The sequence below is a fragment of the Oryx dammah genome, unplaced genomic scaffold, assembly GCF_014754425.2.
Source record: "Oryx dammah isolate SB20612 unplaced genomic scaffold, SCBI_Odam_1.1 HiC_scaffold_27, whole genome shotgun sequence".
In the NCBI taxonomy this organism is placed as follows: domain Eukaryota; kingdom Metazoa; phylum Chordata; class Mammalia; order Artiodactyla; family Bovidae; genus Oryx; species Oryx dammah.
In genome coordinates, this window is record NW_024070211.1 from 46,148,288 (window position 1) to 46,163,442 (window position 15,155).

Sequence of the window (15,155 nt, forward strand, 5' to 3'; positions counted from 1 at the left end):
TTACCACAGGCTTCCACTTGAGAATCATTGATCTCATTTAAGGCTCTCCCAATGTGGTGTGAACCAGAACAGTAGTTTTAGCTTGAGACAAAGGGCTTCTAAATCTATCAATATATTATAGCTCAATAAATTTTTACCATTTATTGTCATAACTGGGATGGATTTTCTAGCCAGGAGCTAAAGTTGCCAGAAATAAAAATTGTGCTGAATGTTTTGGTTGGAATTAGTTTTTACTTGGCACTTAGCTCCTTTACATAAACCAAGCTAATTTCTTTCATTATTCAAACCTGTTCTCTTAATGTCTCTGAAAGCTATCTAGTTCTACCACTAGAATTTGGAAATAAGAATTTGAAGTTTCTTCTTTGTGGTTGTGCTGGGTCTTTATTGCTGCACAGGCTCTTTAGTTGTAGAGATCAGGAGCTACTCTTAATTTTGGTGCGAGAGCTTCTCATTACGGTGGCTTCTCTTGTTTTGGAGGGTGGGCTCTAGGGCTTCAGTAGTTGTGGCTCCCAGGCTGTAGAGCACAGGCTCAGTAGTTGTGGCGCATGGGCTTAGTTGCTCTGCGGCATGTGGGATCCTCCCAGATCAGGGATCGAACCCTTGTCTCCTGAATCGGCAGGTGGATACTTTACCACTGAGCTACCAGGGAAGCCTGGAAGTTTTCTTGATGAAAGGGTTTTTCTTGCAATATTGCTATGGTATGATGAAGCTATAGACTCATCTTTTGGTAAAAAAAAAGAATAATAATATAAAAACTTGAAATTGTGAATGTGTTAACTTTGACACAGGATATGTTTAGAAATTCATGATTCATCCTTATAAATCCTAGATGTTCTATTTAGGTATTTGTCTTCCATGGAGACAGGTATGAGAAAAAATAAATGTGTAGACTTTATTTTTAGAGAAAGGAATAAAAAAGTCAATTATTAATATATTAAGAGGTGTGACTTTGTTTATAAAATTCTTTCTCAGTTTGAGATACAACTGCAAAAAATGTAGTCATAAAATAATGGGACGTGGCACTTAAATTGTTTTTTTTTTTTTTTCTTTTTTTTTTTTTTCACTTAAATTGTTAAATGGCAAAGCATGGATTCCATAATAGTTGTTTTATTCTATTGCAAAATACTGAACTTCCAAAAAGGTGAGAATCAAACTTATCTATCACTTTTATCATTATGAATCCTTGGCTTTTTTTATTAAGGTATAATTGAAATTATCCATTGACCCTTGGTATTGCTTGATTCTTATTTAGCTCTAAGATTTGTCAGTTTACCTCTTTAAATTCCTTTCTACATATCTTTTTTTTTTTTGAAAAATGGGTAGAGGGAGTTGGATACTGAGAGAGTAGTGAAATTTATGCTTTTTACATATTCTTTTGTACTGAGGCTTAATTTTATTTTTTAATTGACTTTTTAGAGTAGTTTTAGGTTCATAGCAAAATTGAGTAGAAAATACCGAGAGTTCCTGTACACCCTCTCACACATGCATGGCTTCCAGTACACCCCACAGAGTGGTGCATTAGTCACAGTTGATGAGCCCACATTGACATCACCCAAAGTCCATGGTTTACACTGGGGTTCAGTTTGGGTATTGTCCTCTGTATGGGTTTGGACAAATGTATACTGACATATTAAGACTTTTTAATCAGCTTGTATTCCTTTTATATTTCTTTTTAAATGAGAAAGAGAGTGGGGGAGGGGAAAGTCTATTACTCTATACCTCATACTTTATAATAGCATTGTAAAACTGATAAGTGGGCATGAAGTGCTGTAAGATCTAAAGTTAATATGAATTTTCAGTGTCACAGTACGTACTGTTTTATTGATTGTGGGGAGAAAAACTAAAGGGAACAATTATTTCTATTCTTCAGGGTTCTGTTGTCAGATCTCTTGTCATTTTGCACCCTGTCTCTCTGATGTTACTCAGCATCTAAATGTGATGATTCTCAAATCTCTGTCTCTAACCAGAGTTTTTCTTGATACCTAGTTCTGTTTTGTAATCTAGTTGCCTGCAAGATGGGAATGATCTGCAGATTCCCTGTGCATGTGTGCTCGGTCATGTCCGCTGTTTGCGACCCCATGGGCTGTAGCCCGCCAGGCTCCTCTGTCCCTGGGATTCTCCAGGCAAGAACACTGGAGTGGGGTGCCATTTCCTCCTCCAGGAAATCTTCCTGACCCAGGGATCAAACCCGCATCTCCTCCTTCTCCTGCATTGGCAGGTGGATTCCTTACTGCTGTGGCACCTGGGAAACCCTGCGTATCCCCTAGATACAGCATACCTAAAGTTCAGTTTATATTTTACCATCTATCTAATGTGCTGAAGCTGGAACCTAGTGTTAGTCTTGACACTTTATTCATACACCCCTCATCTGAGCAATGCTAGGTTCTGTTGACTCTACCTCCTTACTGTTTCTTTGATTCCATTTATTTCTCTCAGTTTCTACAACCACTGGAAACAGTGTGAAGAGTTAGGACCTAGAGGCAGATGATCTAGATTAGAATCCCAGCTTCACCGTTTATAGCTTCAATTTCTTTGAAAAAACAGAGTTGTACAACCCAGAAACTGCACTATTGAACATTTATTCCAGGGAAATGGAAACTTAAACTCATATAAAAACCTGTATCTGAATGTTCATAGCAAATTTATTCCTAATCTCCAAAAACTGGAAACAACCCAAATGTTTTTCAACAGGTGAATGGTTAAACAAATGGTGGCACATTCATAATATACAGCAGTAAAAAGAATGAGCTGTTGATACATGCAACAACTAGGATGAGTCTGAAGTGAAAAAAGCCACTCTCAAAAGGTTACATTCTGTATGATTCCCTTTATATAGTGTTCTTGAGATACCAAAATTACAGAGATGAAGAGCAGAGTGGTGTTTGTCAGTGGTTAGAGATCAGGGAGACGGGAGTGAGTGATTATAAAGGATCTTCTTGGTGACAGAATAGTTCTGTGTCTTGATTGTGGTGATAGTTACACATGTCTACATCTTTTATAAAGTTGTATAGAACTACACATACACATGCACAGGCAAATGAATGCTTGTAAAACTGGTGATATCTGAGTAACCTGAGTGATGATATCTGTGGACTGTACCAATGTCGGTTTCCTGGTATTGGTATTTTACTGTAGTTATGCAAGTTGTTACCATTGGGGAGAGGATACGTGGGACCTTCTGGCACATGGTTTGGGAATGTGAGTCTGTAATTGTTTTCAAAATAAAAAGTTCTTTAAAAGGGTTGTATTAAGGATTAAATGAGCAAATACATAAAAATTTCTAATTACAGTAGTTGGTTCATCATAAATGTGTTATACCACTACTATATATAAAATAGATAACAGAGACTTACTATTTATATTTAGCACAGGGAACTATGTTCAGTATCTTGTAATACTGTATAATGGAAAAGAGTCTGAAAAAGAATATATATTCTGTATATACACATCTGCATATATGTAACTGAATCACTTTGCTGTATACCTGAAACTAACATAACATTGTAAATCAACTAGACTTCAATAAAGATAAATTTTTTTTTAAAGACACCAAGGTGACATTCTATAAAAAATAAATACATAATACATGTAATAGTAGGAACAGCAGTAACAGTAATTATGGTCTAGGCACCTAATTTCCTACTAGACCTCTCACTAGGACCATTCCAACAGTATTCTTATTGGTCACCTGCCTTTGTAGGTCTTTCCTCCCTCTGGTCCATGCTACATTGTAACCAGAGTTCTCTTCCAAAGTGCCTATTACATATTACTCACTTCATACAAAATCCTTTAATGGCTCTCCATTGTGTTTTCACACATTAATTTTTTTTTTAATTGTAGTAGAATGAAGCGCTGGAGTCAGCATGGCTTACAAGATACTATAATAGGTGAACTAAAGATAAAAACAGAAAAATCTCAAGCAATTGTTCTCACCTTCAAGAAGCTATTGTTTTAAGTATTATCTTAAAGTTTGTTGCTGCTGCCTAAACCAGTACCCCAAGATTTAATGACTCAGGACTAAAAGATTTTTTTATGTTGCATGATTCTGTAGAAAAACTAGCCTACCAGAGGATGAGAAGCCACACTGAGAAGAACTGAAGCCCTTTAATGAACAGCCAGCTCCGTGTGCAAACATATGAGTGTGAACATCTTGGACCTTCTAACTCAGTCAACCCTCCAGGTGGATTCAGCTGCATGAGAGAGCCAAGTGAAACCAACAAGGAATTGTTTAGCCAACCTGCAAATGTTGGCACTCGCATGTTTGCACACGGTGCTGGGTGTTCGTTAAAGGGCTTCATTTCTTCTCAGTGTGGCTTCTCATCCTCTGGCAGGCTGGTTTGGCATCCTTACAGGGCATTCTTAAGGTAGTCTTCTAAAAAGGTAAAGAATCTGTAAGGCTGCAAGGCCTCTTTGAGGATTAGGCTTTGGAACTTATTTAACAGCCCTTCCACCATATTCTGTTGGTCAAAGCAGTTCAGTAAGCTAGTCCAAATTCAAGGGAATGGAGAAATAGAAAAGGACCTTTTTCTCCATCAATTTAGGCTGCTATAATAAAGTACCATAGACTGGGTGGTTTAAACACCAAACAGTTATTTCTTACAGTTCATAAACTTGGGACGTCCAAGATCAAGATGCCAGAAAATTTTATGTCAGCTAGTGACCCATAACCTATATCAGAGATGGCTGCCTTCTCATTGTGTTTTAACATGTGAGAGAGCTCACTGGGGATCTTTCTTATAAGGGCACTAATCCCACTCATGAGATGCTACTCCATGAACTAATCACTACCCACCCCACCAAAGGCCCCACCTCCGAATCACATTGGCAGTTAGTATTTCAGTATATGAATTTTAAGTTCAGTTGTTCAGTCATGTCCGACTCTTTGCAACCACATGAATTGCAGCACTCCAGACCTCCCTGTCCATCACCAACTCCCGGAGTTCACTCAAACTCATGTCCACTGAGTTGGTGATGCCATCCAGCCATCTCATCCTCTGTCGTCCCCTTTTCTTCACCCCCACCAATCCCTCCCAGCATCAGTCTTTTCCAATGAGTCAGTTCTTCGCATGAAGTGGCCAAAGTACTGGAGTTTCCACTTCAGCATCATTCCTTCCAAAGAACACCCAGGACTGATCTCCTTTAGAATGGACTGGTGGGATCTCCTTGCAGTCCAGGGGACTCTCAAGAGTCTTCTCCAACATCACAGTTCAAAAGCATCAATTCTTCGGCACTCAGCTTTCTTCACAGTCCAACTCTCACATCCATGCTTGACCACTGGAAAAACCATAGCCTTGACTAGACGGACCTTTGTTGGCAAAGTAACGACTCTGCTTTTCAATATGCTGTCTAGGTTGGTCATAACTTTCTTTCCAAGGAGTAAGTGTCTTTTAATTTCATGGCTGCAGTTACCATCTGCAGTCATTTTGGAGCCCCCCAAAATAAAGTCTGACCCTGTTTCCACTGTCCTCATCTATTTCCCATGAAGTGATGGGACCAGATGCCATGATCTTAGCTTTCTGAGTGTTGACCTTTAAGCCAACTTTTACACTCTCCTCTTTCACTTTCCTCAAGAGGCTTTCTAGTTCCTCTTCACACTCTGCCATAAGAGTGGTGTCATCTGCATATCTGAGGTTATTGATATTTCTCCCGGCAGTCTTGATTCCAGCTTGCACTTCTTCCAGCCCAGTGTTTCTTAAGATGTACTCTGCATATAAGTTAAGTAAGCAGGGTGACAATGTAGAGCCTTGACGCACTCCTTTTCCTATTTGGAACCAGTCTGTTGTTCCATGTCCAGTTCTAACTGTTGCTTCCTGACCTGCATACAGATTTCTCAAGAGGCAGGTCAGGTGGTCTGGTATTCCCCTCTCTTTGAGAATTCTCCACAGTTTGTTGTGATCCACACAGTCAAAGGCTTTGGCATAGTCAGTAAAGCAGAAATAGATGTTTTTCTGGAACTCTCTTGCTTTTTTCATGATCCAGCGGATGTTGGCAATTTGATCTCTGGTTCCTCTGCCTTTTCTAAACCCAGCTTGAACATCTGGAAGTTCACGGTTCACGTATTGCTGAAGCCTGGCTTGGAGAATTTTGAGCATTACTTTACTAGTGTGTGAGATGAGTGCAATTGTGCATTAATTTGAGCATTCTTTGGCATTGCCTTTCTTTGGAGTTGGAATGAAAACTGACCTTTTCCAGTCCTGAGGTCACTGCTGAGTTTTCCAAATTTGCTGGTATCTTTGAGTGCATCACTTTCACAGCATCATCTTTCAGGATTTGAAACAGCTCAACTGGAATTCCATCACCTCCACTAACTTTGTTCATAGTGATGTTTCCTAAGGCCCACTTGACTTCACATTCCAGGATATCTGGCTCTAGGTGAGTGATCACACCATCGTGGTTATCTGGTCATGAAGATCTTTTTTGTACAGTTCTTCTGTGTATTCTTGCCACCTCTTCTTAATATCTTCTGCTTCTGTTAGGTCCATACCATTTCTGTCCTTTATCGAGCTCATCTTTGCATGAAATATTCCCTTGGTATCTCTAATTTTCTTGAGGAGATCTCTAGTCTTTCTCATTCTTTTGTTTTCCTCTATTTCTTTGCATTGGTCACTGAGGAAGGCTTTCTTATCTCTTCTTGCTATTCTTTGGAACTCTGCATACAGACGCTTATATCTTTCCTTTTCTTTTTTGCTTTTCGCTTCTCTTCTTTTCACAGGTATTTGTAAGGCCTCCCCAGACAGCCATTTTTCTTTTTTGCATTTCTTTTCCATGGGAATGGTCTTGATCCCTGTCTCCTGTACAGTGTCACAAACCTCCGTTCATAGGTCATCAGGCACTTTATCAGATCGAGTCCCTTAAATCTATTTCTCACTTCCACTGTATAATCATAAGGAATTTGATTTAGGTCATACCTGAATGGTCTAGTGGTTTTCCGTACTTTCTTCAATTTGAGTCTGCATTTGGCAACAAGGAGTTCATGATCTGAGCCACAGTCAGCTCCCGGTCTTGTTTTTGCTGACTGTATAGAGCTTCTCCATTTTGGGCTGCAAAGAATATAATCAATCTGATTTCGGTGTTGACCATCTGGTGATGTCCATGTGTAGAGTCTTCTCTTGTATTATTGGAAGAGGGTGTTTGCTATGACCAGCAAAACGCTCTTGGCAAAACACTATTAGCCTTTGCCCTGCTTCATTTCATATTCCAAGGCCAAATTTATCTATTACCCCAGGTGTTTCTTGTCTTCCTACGTTTGCATTCCAGTTCCCTATAATGAAAAGGACATCTTTTTGGGGTGTTAGTTCTAGAAGGTCTTGTAGGTCTTCATAGAACCGTTCAGCTTCAGCTTCTTCAGCGTTACTGGTTGGGGCATAGACTTATATTACTGTGATATTGAATGGTTTGCCCTGGAAATGAACAGAGATCATTCTGTCGTTTTTGAGATTGCATCCAAGTACTGCATTTCAGACTCTTTTGTTGACCATGATGGCTACTCCATTTCTTCTAAGGGATTCCTGCCCGCAGTGGTAGATATAATGGTCATCTGAGTTAAATTCACTCATTCCAGGCCATTTTAGTTTGCTGATTCCTAGAGTGTCAATGTTCACTCTTGCCATCTCCTGTTTGACCACTTCCAATTTGCCTTGATTCATGGACCTAACGTTCCAGGTTCCTATGCAATATTGCTCTTTACAGCATCGGACCTTGCTTCTATCGCCAGACACATCCACAACTGGGTGTTGCTTTTGCTTTGGCTCCATCCCTTCATTCTTTCTGGAGTTATTTCTCCACTGATCTCTAGTAGCATATTGGGCACCTACCAACCTGAGGAGTTCCTCTTTCAGTATCCTATCATTTTGCCTTTTCATACTGTCCATGGGGTTCTCAAGGCAAGAATACTGAAGTGATTTGTGACACAAAAATTCAGTGTACAATAGTCCACAGAGAAGTCAGATTATTTTCTATTTTCTTAATGTATGGATGAAAAACAACCCCCAAAATTATACAGTCACTATAAAAATGTGAAAATTTTTGTAGATTTAACAAAAATAAAAACACAGTTACCAAAGACATAATATGGCAAGCCAAGAAGAACAGGTTCAAAATCTTTATGAAGTAGAATATTGATCATAATATGAGAGAATCAGCCTTATCAAACTTGTGCTACAGTAGTAGTTCTTGGAAATTTGAAGGGGTTAATATGTAGAAAATTCACTGGTTTTTATTTGAACAGGTTTTAAATAGCTGATTTAACATTTTCTATTAAAATGTTTATTTTTCCTAACCTCTTGTTTTCATATAATTTACTTTTGGCCAGTCACAGTAAGTCACATTACTTTTCTAGAACATAACTCCTAAATGTTGGCAAGAAATTATAGTACTGTATTATGTAATCTTTTCAGTGTACTGAACTATTATAAACAGCTCTCCATCTGAGCTATAATGGTGGTGTACTTTCACAGAGTAGATTCTTTAGTCAGTCTTTCTTCCTATACTCCCCCCCACAACTCCCCACCCCCCCATTTCAGTGGAGATGAACACTTTATTAGCATTGAAGCATAACTGAGATGGCTTATTGGTATCTTAGACCATAGATTTGTTGCTGGAATCTCTTTCTTACCTTACCAGGTAGGAATTGTTTGGGCTGCTAGAAAGAGAGGTAAGAAATAACCATTGCTTAAATAAGATAGTAGTTAATTTCTTTGTCTTGTAAAAACAAATTCGAAAATAACAATCTTAAGACTGATAGAGCAGCACCATAGGCTTGTCAAGGACCAGTCTCATTCTCTTTTTCCTTTGCCATCCTTAGCATGTGGCTTCTATTTTCAAGATCACAGAATGGTTGCTGTATATCCAGCTGTCATATCCATGATCTAGGCAGAAGAAAGGAGGAAGAAAAGCAGAAGATAAAAGGGGCATACCTTTCTTCTTTTAAGAAACCTTTCTACGGATTTCCCTGGTAGGCCAGTAGTTAGGACTCAGTGCTTTCACTGCCATGGACCCGGCTTAAATCCCTGATTGGAGAACGAAGATCCTGCAAATCATGTGGCGTGGCCAGGGCGGGAAAAAAGGAAAGAGAGAAACCTTTCTATAACTCTGATCTTGATGACCAAAACTTAGTCATTTGGCCATACTCAGCTGTAAATAAGATTCAGAAATGGCTTTGGCTGACAGTATAGACTAGATCATTGCGGATGGAGTGTGGATCTATATCAGATGGGAGCTAGTAGTCTTTGCCATACTTGCCTTCCTGTCTCCTCTCCTGAAGGGCTTCCCAGGTGGCTCTGATGGTAAAGTATCTGTTTGCAATGCGGGAGACCTGGGTTCGAACCCTGAGTTGGGAAGATCCTCTGGAGAAGGGAATGGCAGCCCATTCCAGTTTTCTTACTGGAGAATCCCATGGACAAAGGAGCCTGGCGGGCTACAGTCCATAGGATCACAAAGAGTTGGACATGATTGAGCGACTTTACACTTTCACTTTTCACTTTCATTCTCCTTAGTCTGCTGCTGACTGACCACTTGTTGCTGTTAAGCACTTCATTCATTAGTCATGAACTAAGTGCTGACTGTGTGCTAAGCCCTGTCGGGAACTGGAAATACAGGTATATCTAAGACATACTCCCAGTCTGGAGAAGTTACAAATCTAGTTTTCCTGCCCCGACCCCAACCCCAAGCAATCACAGATCTCTCCTTAGGGTGTTACTGATATCCTGTTCTAGTCTTTGTCTTGAGGTTTCATTCTCTTAGTCTGTCTTTTAATGACAGGTGTGATGCGGGCCAATTTATTGGTGTGGTGATGGTTAGTGCCTTTTTGTTGGCTTAAAAAATATTTGCCTGCTGTGTGGATGGAATTGAAATTTGGGGGAGAATGGATACATGTATATGTATAGTTGGGTCCCTTTGCTGTTTACCTTCAACTATCACAACATTGTTAAAAAAGAAAAATTGCCTGCTTCAAAGACACAAAGATATTTTGCTATGGGTTTTTTTGGTTTATTTACTTTCATTTTTAGATCTACATTCTATTTGGAATTTTGTGAATTGTGTAAGGTTAGAGATCATGATACAATATTTTCTATAGGGATATCCAGTTGACCCTGCATCTTTTATTTAAAAGACTCTTTTCCCAAATGCACTGCAATTTGCCTTTGTCATAAATCAGACAATCCTACTTGTATGTGACTTTCTAGGCTTTACTTTTTCATTGGTAAGTTTTGGTTACTATACTTGTACAGTTAATTACTGTGGCTTTATAATAGGTTTTAATATTTTGGAGTAGAGTCCTCCAATTTTTGTTTTTAAAGGTTGCCTTGGTTATTCTTGGCTCCTTGTATTTCCATAGGGATTTCAGAATCAGCTTGTCAGTCTGTCTTTTAAAGGAGAGCAGTGGGATTTTAAAGGAAAGCAGTGGGATTTTGATTAAGATTGCTTTGAAACTAGAAATCAGTTAGGAGAGAACTGATGTTTTTACTGTGAGCTGCCAAACTCTGAACATGATACGGCCTTCAGTTTATCTCTCAGAAATGTCTTCTTGTTTTCAGTATACTGGTCTTGCATATCTTCTGTTAGACTTTTCTCTCTCCTTTTTTTTAATGCTATTGGAAGTTGCATTTTTATTTATTTAGTTTCTTTTCTTTTTTTTTTTTTTTTAAAGTTTTTTGGCCATGCTGTATGGTGTATGGGATCTTACTTTCCCAACCAGGGATCAAACCCAATGTCCCCTGCATTTAGAGCGTGGAGTCTTAACCACTGGACCAACAGAAAAGTCCCTGATTTTGGCTTTAATATCTTCTTTGACTCATAGATGTTTAGAAGTATAATTTAAAATTTCCAGGTAGCTGAGGTTTCTTTTGGTTTTTGTTTATTCAATTCAGGTCAGTCACTCAGTCATGTCCGACTCTTTGCAACCCCCATGGACTGCAGCACACCAGGCTTCCCTGTCCATCGCCAACTCCCAGAGCTTACTCAAAACTCATGTCCATTGAGCTGGTAATGCCATCCAACCATCTCATCCTCTGTCATCCCCTTTTCCTCCCACCTTCAATCTTCCCCAGCATCAGGATCTTTTCAAATGAGGTACATCAGGTGGCCCAAAGTATTGGAGTTTCAGCGTCAGCATCAGTCCTTCCAATGAATATTTAGGACTGATTTCCTTTAGAATGGACTGGTTGGATCTCCTTGCAGTCCAGGGGACTCTCAAGAGTCTTCTCCAACACCACAGTTCAAAAGCATCAATTCTTCAGTGCTCAGCTTTCTTATGGTCCAACTCTCACATCCATATATGACTACTGGAAAAACCATAGCTTTGACTAGATGGACCTTTGTTTGCAAAGTAATATCTCTGCTTTTTAATATGGTGTCTAGGTTGGTCATAGCTTTTCTTCCAAGGAGCGAGTATCTTTTAATTTCAAGGCTGCAGACACCATCTGCAGTGATTTTGGAGCCCCTCAAAATAAAGTCTCTCACTATTTCCATTGTTTCCACATCTATTTTCTGTGAAGTAATGGGACTGGATGCCATGATCTTTGTTTTCTGAATGTTGAGTTTTAAGCCAACTTTGTTGCTCTCATCTTTGGCTTTCATCAAGAGGCCTTTTAGTTGTTCTTCGATTTCTGCCATAAGGCGGTGTCATCTGCATTATTTAGTTGCTAAGTCGTGCCCAACTCTTGCGACCCCATGGACTGTGGCCTGCCAGGATCCTCTGTCCATGGAATTCTCCAGGCAAGAATATTGGAGTGGGTTGCCATTTCCTTCTCCAGGGGATCTTTCCGACCCAGGTATTTAACCCCGGGTCTCCTGCATTGCAGGCAGATTCTTTACCAACTGAGCTATGGTATTTCTCACAGCAGTCTTGATTCTAGCTTGTGCTTCATCCAGCCTGGCTTTTCGCATGATGTACTCTGCATATAAGTTAAATAAGGAGGTGACAATATACAGGCTTGACGTACACCTTTCCCAATTTGGAACCAGTCTGTTGTTCCATGTCCAGTTCTAACTGTTGCTTCTTGACCTGCATACATATTTCTCAAGAGGCAAGTCAAGTAGTCTGGCATTCCCATCTCTTTCAGAATTTTCCACAGTTTATTGAGATCCACACAGTCAAAGGCTTTGGCATAGTCAATAAAGCAGAAATAGATGTTTTTCTGGAACTCTCTTGCTTTTTCTATGACCCAAAGGATGTTGGCAATTTGATCTCTGGTTCCTCTGCCTTTTCTAAATCCAGCTTGAACATCTGGAAGTTCACGGTTCACGTACTGTTGAAGCCTGCTTTGGAGAATTTTGAGCATTACTTTGCTAGTGTGTGAGATTAGTGCAATTGTGTGGTAGTTTGAACATTCTTTGGCATTTCCTTTCTTTGGGATTGGAATGAAAACTGATCTTTTCCAGTTCTGTGGCCACTGCTGAGTTTTCCAGATTTGCCGGCATATTGAGTGCAGCACTTTCACTGCATCATCTTTTAGAATTTGAAATGGCTCGACTGGAATTCCATTACCTCCTAGATTTGTTCGTAGTGATGCTTCCTAAGGTCCACTTGACTTCGTAATCCAGGATGTCTGGTTCTAGGTGAGTGATCACACCAACGTGGTTAACTGGGTTGTGAAGATCTTTTTTGTACAGTTCTTCTGTGTATCCTTGCCACCTCTTAATATCTTCTGCTTCTGTTAGGTCCATACCATTTCTGTCCTTTATTGAGCCCATCTTTACATGAAATGTTCCCTTGATATCTCCAGCGGATCTTCCTAACCCAGGGATCAAACCCAGGTCTCCCACATTGCAGGCAGATTCTTTACCAGCTGAGCCATGAGGGAAGCCCTTTTATTTATTAATGTTATTTTAATTATTATTGAAAGTTGAAAGTTAAGTCTCTCAGTCGTGTCCGACTCTTTGTGAGCCTGGTGGACTGTAGCCCACCAGGCTCCTCCGTCCATGGGATTCTCCAGGCAAGAATACTGGAGTGGGTTGCCATTTAATTATTATTAGTTATTGTTAATTATTTGCTTCCCTGGTGGCTCAGTTGATAAAAGAATTCGCCTGCAATGAGGGAGACCTGGGTTCAGTCCCTGGGTTGGGAAGATCCCTTGGAGAGGGAAACGGCTACCCACTCCAGTATTCTAGCCTGAAGAATTCTGGGACAGAGGAGCCTGGCAGCCTACAGTCTGTGCAGTGGCAAAGAGTCAGACATGACTGAGCGATTATTGTTATTTATTAATTATTGGAGTTAAAGAACATACTCTGAATTACTCAGTTTTCCTGTCATTTGCCCTGTTGTGTTTTCTTGTTTGGTTTTGTTTTCCTCAATAGAGAGCCTAGTATCTATATCCTTAACCTAGAAAGTCTGTCAGAGACCAATCTCTACAGAGCTTCCCAGCATAGCTCTCAAGTCTGCCTGCCTGCACTGCTTCAAAATCTGGCAAATGTCTCGATGGTTCCAAATTCCCAAAGTTCAAAAAGACAGAGTCTCCTTGACATCAAATGTCTCTTCCCAAAGTGTTACCAATTTCTTGTATATCTTTCCAGAGACATTCTGTTAGTCCTTTTCAAGTTTTTTCCCCATGGCAAAACTTCTCATGAAATAAAAAATTTCATGCAATAGCCCAGTGTGTGAGAGATGAAAAGTCAGCTGCCATTCTTGGAGTAGGAGGTTTCCCGATGCATCTTCAGTTTGAAAAACTTCATTTAAAGTGGTAATGTCATTTAACTCCAAGAGAATTTTATTGCAGTATTCCTTGTATTAAAAAAGTATTTTGTGATGAACTATTTAAAAATATTAATTTACTTTTGATGTTTTAGATTCTGAAGTTGTGATGAATTTTGAATCAAAGAAGTAGAGTATAATGTGGTCAGCAACTGCATAATAGTAGTTATGACTTTATGAGAAAACTATACTTTAAGCAATTTGAAAATAATTTTTAATGTTTTTGTGCCAGAACTTCAAGTAGTAGCCTTTTCTGTATTCTTTCTCAAAATGATAAACTTTTCAGTCTGTGAAATTCATGCAAAATTGTAATGTAGCTATTTATATTTATTATTTAAGCTCTGTTTTATGCTGTACATTAAATTTTTATTGATTGTTACGTGTGTGTGTAAGATCACTGTAATGTTTCAAAAATTGGATTTATAGGCTTTTTGACTAGGAAGTAACTTATTTTTGTAGATTATTCAGGTTAAGCTCTAGAAATTTTAAATAGCTTACTCTAAGTCTTCACAGATATTTAATGGTAAATTTGAAAGTAAAACTCAGACTTTTCTCCAAATCTGATGTTTTTAAAATAAGTTTTATAATGGTATTTGAGTATCTCCTGGTTATTATAGAAAACTTAAAAATAATCCTAATTATTTTTTAAATTAGGTACACTGTATTATAAATGTATTTTCAAAATTATTCTTTCTCCTTTATTTTACATTCTTGATAATATTCTCTCTCCGTATTTTACAGTTTTTCATTTTCATTTTTTGTAGAGTTTGAAAATATTTAAGTCTCAACAAATGAATTCCACACTTGAACTCTGCTGCATTCCTGTGCCACCTCCTCCATTAGAACACTGATCTTACAACAGAGGTAAAATCATAGAATTTAACTTTTTAAAGGTTAAAGAATGAAGTTCCCATAGTTAGACACGTTGGAATTTTTGGTGGGTAGCTTCTGTTTACAAAATGTTCCCTTGGTATCTCCAATTATCTTGAAGAAATCTCCAGTCTTTCCCATTCTATTGTTTTCCTCTATTTCTTTGCATTGACCACTGAGGAAGGCTTTCTTATCTCTCCTTGCTCTTCTTTGGAACTCTGCATTCAAATGGTGTATCTTTCCTTTTCTCTTTTGCTTTTCGCTTGCCTTCTTTTCACAGCTATTTGTAAGGAGTTTTTACCTAGGAGACTTGAAATAATCACATCTTAATTATTGCCTTTTAATTTTACTTTTGAAAGTGTTTCCTTTTTAATTGTCTTTAAAATTTTTTGTTTCGTAAACTTTGCAGCTCTTAAATTATTGAATTTACTCAGCATAATTGTATTGTCTAACTACATCTAGATCAATGCTGTTTATGAAATTTCTTTAATAATGTCTGTGTTCTACATCTGTGCTTCTAATATGGGAGACACTAGCTACATGCTGCTACTAAGTGCTTGAAATGTGGCTGGTGCAAGTAAGGAATTGGTGGGGT

General features: G+C 38.8%; 1 protein-coding gene across 2 annotated transcripts in view; it reads left to right on the plus strand.

Annotated features, from left to right (window-relative positions):
- Positions 1-15,155, plus strand: part of FAM126B (family with sequence similarity 126 member B) — a 69,225-nt gene that overhangs the window by 2,878 nt on the left and 51,192 nt on the right. For both annotated transcript variants that reach the window (XM_040228822.1, XM_040228823.1), the window contains exon 3: positions 14,455-14,554. The gene's annotated coding sequence lies outside the window, so the exon portion shown is untranslated. The remainder of the gene's footprint in view (positions 1-14,454; positions 14,555-15,155) is intronic.